The following is a 5617-nucleotide window of genomic DNA, read 5'->3' on the forward strand; positions in this document are numbered from 1 at the left end:
GTTCTCCGTTTACCACAGTGAAGGCTTTTGACCGTCTCACAATTCTCCTGGCTTCCACCGGATCCTCCGGTAGTTGCTGCTCTATTAGGTATGCTAAAAAAGGTTTGGTCCACATAGGTTCTAGGAGGAGGACCTACTCTGCGGGCCGAGACGAAGATTCTTCGACAGTTTGCTGCAAGCTTGCTTCTCGATCGTCGGCCGATGATTTTAGATGTGCCGATACTTTCTCCTTTATCGACCGTTGAGTGATAACTTCGTAAAATACTCCGTCTGGGATGGGAGAGCTCATGGAACCAATGTTCGCCAAAGCGTCGGCTTCCTCGTTGCTGGCTCTGCCGATGTGCTTGAGTTCGCACCCTTCAAATTTGGCTTCCATATTCTGGTATAACTGACGGTAGGCGATCATGTTATCGCTGACCGCGTCACATAAATTCATGGACTGCTGCACCTCCAGGTTCGAGTCTCCATAAATTTCCAGGCGAGTTGCTCCACATGCCTTCGCCATCTTCATTTCGTGCAACAGTGCTTCGTATTCCGCTTCATTATTTGTCGGCAGGGAGAAATTCATACGTAGGTTCATCTTGTCCCCTTGTGGCGATATCAATATCACCCTTGCACCTACGCCCGTACTCCGCTTTGATCCGTCAAAGTACATTGTCCATGAGCCAGACATGTCGGGTGCTACCGGTGTTTGTGACTGAATCCAGTCCGCCACGAAATCTGGGAGGAATTGAGATTTGATCGCCGTCCGGTTAACGTAGGTAATGTCGTGTGGTGCTATCTCGATGGCTGTAACATCCCAAATTTTTAAACAACGAAGAAATTAAATTTCCATTTTTTTTCAAAAATGAGAACCAACAAAAACTTTTATTACCTAGGGTGCTATGCATAGTGCTCATACCCAATACTTGTGTTATTGCCATGATTGTTTTTTTATTACATTGAACATATTTCCAAAACCCTAAACCCTAACCTTCTCAAAACCAAATAGGCTCAAATAAGAAGGAACTAAAATAAAATAAAAAGACATATGTGGGCATATAGCCCTATTATGCAAATCTTGACTAATACCCTTCTTACTTTTCTAAATAGTGGTGAACCATTGTTAGACCCCACTAAACCCTAAACCTCACCCCTCTTCTCACCATCCATTATAAACAAAAATCAAAAGAAATGAAATTAAATAAAAAAGGGCCTATGTGCCTATGGCTATTTTTGGTAAAACTTTTACCTAGGCTTTTCTACCTTGTTTAGAGGTTTTGAAAACATCAACAAACCTAACCTAGTCCTTACCAACCAAATCAAGTGAGAAACAAAAATAAAATAAACATATGCATGGAGGCATATGTGGCACATAGCCATATTACCAAAACTTGACCTAAGCACCTCTTCCTTGCCCAAATGGTTTGAAACCAACACTAAACCTCATCTAACCCTAAATGGACCCTAGACCATGCCTAAGTAAAGCAAAAAAAAAAGGAAAATAAGAAATTAAGAAAAATGCACTTCATCACATACATGTGCTTATGGCCATTTTGCAAAACTTTGACCTAGGCCAATTGGGCTTGAACCATTAGTTGTAGAATGTTAATAAACACTTAATAACACTTTTTGAATCAAAGAAACCCCAAATCAAAGCAAAGAAAAATTCAATTCCAAGCTACATATGATAATGGTCAAATCTGCCCATAATAAAATGTTACCCACTTTGAGCCTCTCTATTTGAAGAGTTCTAAACTAAACTTTGCCAACTCTTTGCACCTAATCCAAGCCAACATCAAGGTAAACAACTTTGCTCAAACACACCCCTGCAAACTCATCTTGGATTCAAAGATATGATCAAGCAAAGTGGAGACATTGAGACAGATTTAAGATAATGTGCATTTTGGATTTTTGCAAAACAATTCAAATTTGACCACCACTACCACCATTCTTCTTCAAATATTATATGATAACACTCCACCAAAATTCATTGAAAATTTTTAAAGTTGATTTCTTTCGGCCATATCATCAAACACCTTGTGTGCAACTTTTTGCCAACTCAATGCATGCCATTATTTGCTGGGTCTTTGCCTGAACCATCTTGCACAAGTCAGCACACACACTCTCCTCAATCCCCTGGACCAAGCCAAGACCTCTCCACCACTGTGCCAGGTACCAAATTGACCAAATGATCATCATGCCGTGACCTCATGTCATCACCATGCCCATTTCTTTTCCTCTCACTTCTGGCCGACCTAAGCATGTCCTTCAGTTCACCCTCACTCCACTGAACACGATCGTGTCAGCCCTGGTCCAAGAAAATGCACACACGCGCCAGAACGCAACGTGCCCATGACGCCCAGCACATGCCAGGACGCGCACGGACACCCACCGGAGCGCGCCAATACGTCGCCCGTTCCCGTCGACGCTGACCACGCCTCGCCCTCTCCCTCTCTCCTACGCCACCACCAGGTCACCACCTACCTCCCAGACACCGCCATTGGCTCTCCCGCGCCCCGTGCACGACGACATCGTCGACCTCTACCGCCACGGCCTGCGAGGACGATGACGTCTCCCGAGCTGCTCCGTCCTCCTCTGGCAGCACCACGACGCGCGTCAACACCGCCTCGACGTCGTCTACAGGACACCACCATCCCTCTGGCCCAGCGTGACCTCCCTCGCCTTTGTCATCGACGACCTGCTCCGCGTCTCGCAGCAACCCTGGACTCTATAAATAGAGATCACACTAGCCCACATTCTGCACACCAATCTTCCTCCCTCACCTCACAACCTCTCCTCGAGCAGCGCCGCCCCCAATTTAAGCCGTAGTCCACCAATTGCTTGCCGGAGCTCCGCCCGTACCCCTGCAACCTCGCCGGCGATTGGAGCCACCATTGGAGCTGCTGTCGGTCCCAAGCGCCTCGCCGTCGTCTTCCACGACTTCTGCCCGCCTCGCTGATCCCTCTGGACGCCGGTAACCCTCCTCCCTGGACCCTCCTGGCTGCCGGTTAGGGTTCGTGCTCGTCGGAGCTCATCCCCGACGAGGATGATCTCTGGACCGTGCGATCATCTTTTAATCGAACGGCTGCCATCGCGTATCGTTTCGCTAAAGAAAAATAGAGGCTGATAGTGGACCCCACCGTCAGGCTCCACTCGTCCCGCGTGGCAGCTCAGCTGGGCTGGCCCGTTTAACTCTCACTGGCCCAATAGCTTTCCCGCCTAAGCCCACTTTTTGAATTCGTTTTAAACCTTTTCTTTGATTTTGCTTACAGATACTTTACTAAAAATCAAATAACTTCAAATCCACCAAACCAAATTTGACCAATTGGATATTGTTGGAAAGCTTAAGAAATTCTCCATCCAACCCCACTGGATTCAATCCAAGATCTCTTGTAGAATTTGAATAGTAAAAAATAACAAGTCAGAGAGTTTTCAGAATTCAAATAAATTTATAAAATCAACCATAATGAATTTTGAGATGATTCAAATTCTCATAATTCACTTTTCAAGTACTCTAATTGTTTATGCAAAAATATGATAGGGTTGCTTCATATGATCATGGGCTGGAATCAAGAATTGGCTATGTAGTCAATACTAGCCCATTTAAATTATTCCCAAATTTAGGATTTTAAATCTATGAGGAGTAGCACCTCATTTAAATCACATTCTCAAGTGATGCAAGGTGAGGTGATGATATTTGTATTCATGACCCCATATGTTCTTCTTGAGAATATTAAATCATTTCAATAGTAGTATTTAAATTATTTCAAAACTATGTATTAAATCATATGAGATGTATTCTTCTCATTTAAATCTTTGTCTCAAGTAAATCAACATGAGGTAGTGACTATGGTCTAATTGATATCATATTGAATTATTTGAGGACATTAAATCATTACCATGTTAGGATTAAATTGCATGAGGTGCATCACCTCATTTAAATCATTTTCCTAAATGATAATTATGAAGTGTTGACCTTGGTCAACATGAGTTCATATATTATCGTATGAGGAGATTAAATCTTAACAAGATTCAATGAGAGGAAATTATTTCTCCAAAGAATTAAATAGAAACCTTAATTAATATTTGTAATGAGAGGAAATTATTTTTCTTAAGCAGAAAACAAAGTCAACCAAAACAACAATAAGGTTGTGATGCTAGCCTAGCTTGTGTGACTCATGTGTGTGCTTAGCCTAGTGCTTAAGTTTTGTTTGGTGATGGTATGTATCGTATTCGTTTTTAGACGCTAGTACCGAGTAGTATCCAGAGGAGGAGGAGGTCTACTTCCAAGGAGAAGAAGACCACTTTGATCAATACACCAACCAAGGCAAGCTAATATTCTTGCAAAGTGAAAAGCTCTACAAGAGCAAGGCATCACCACCTTTTTACTTTATGCTTAATGAGCCTATCCCAAGTTTTTACTTACAAGCTTTTACTTACAAGCTTTATTGCTTTGTTTTATCAAAGTACGTTTTGATTCATGATTCACTTGGTCTAGAGTGGAACAAGATCATCAAAGTTAGCCTATGGCAATCAAAGCTAGTTAGCACCCCTCATGACTAGTTGCTAGTGCTAACAAATAAAATTGAATACTCTAGGTGGGAACAGGTGAAATGAAATGACATTGAAAACATTGGAATGATGATTCATTCTATTGAAAGATTTTGAAGGTGAATATGACTTGTGAATGACATGGTGAAATTTACAAAAACTGATGGTTGGGTTCGGATGCGATACCATTCCAATTTACAAGTACCCCCACAATACTCGATTATGGGTAGGGCTTAACTGGAAGTTTATGTGTCTTAGTATGGGTTCCCTCTAAACAAGCGTCATCGGGGTTATGCCGAAAGCTGCCTCTACCACAAAAGAAATGATGAGAAATGACGTGAAATGAGGTGAATGTCCGGCCCAAGCCCTGTGCAGTTCCCAGGCTGAGCGTTTGTCTTCACTGGGAGGCCAAGCTCATGGGGAGAGGTGCCTATACTAGGATATGTAAGTGAAAGGTTATGGTTGATGATCCGCATACTGAGTATGATTATTCAGGGTTATCCCTGACGGATGTAATCAAATGTTGTGGCACAAGTGTGCAACCTCTGCAGAGTGTAAAAATATTCGAATAGCCGCGTCCACGGTTAAGGACGGTTGGAAAGGCCATACTGTTCCGTCATCAGATCATTTTCAAAAATGTGACATGTGACTTGTGACTTGAACTTGAAAGGTGAAAGGTGAATTTTACTTGAATTACAACAGAGTTGTGGGAATGACACTAATGTTCCCACTTGAGTTAGTTAGCAAATGAAGAGGCTTTTACTAAATGTTTGTGAACTAAAATTGGCTTTATGCAAATAAACTTAGAGCTTAGCACCCCTTACTATAGTTGATAGTGCTTACACTAGTATTAGTTTGCGAGTACTTTAAAGTACTCATGGCTTTGTCCCTGGCTATTCAAATGGCCAGACTGTGAAGAGGAGTATCAGAACCAATACGAGGAAGATGGACCGCAGGACGTCTACGACAACTAGGATCACTCCTGACGTCAACAGTTGCCTGTGGAACAGATGAACAAGACCGCTACTTCGCTTCCGCTATGTGTTTTGTAATAGGATCTCTAGATCCACTATGATGTATTAAG

Source organism: Lolium rigidum, chromosome 4 (genome assembly GCF_022539505.1).
Source record: "Lolium rigidum isolate FL_2022 chromosome 4, APGP_CSIRO_Lrig_0.1, whole genome shotgun sequence".
NCBI classification, from domain to species: Eukaryota; Viridiplantae; Streptophyta; class Magnoliopsida; order Poales; family Poaceae; genus Lolium; species Lolium rigidum.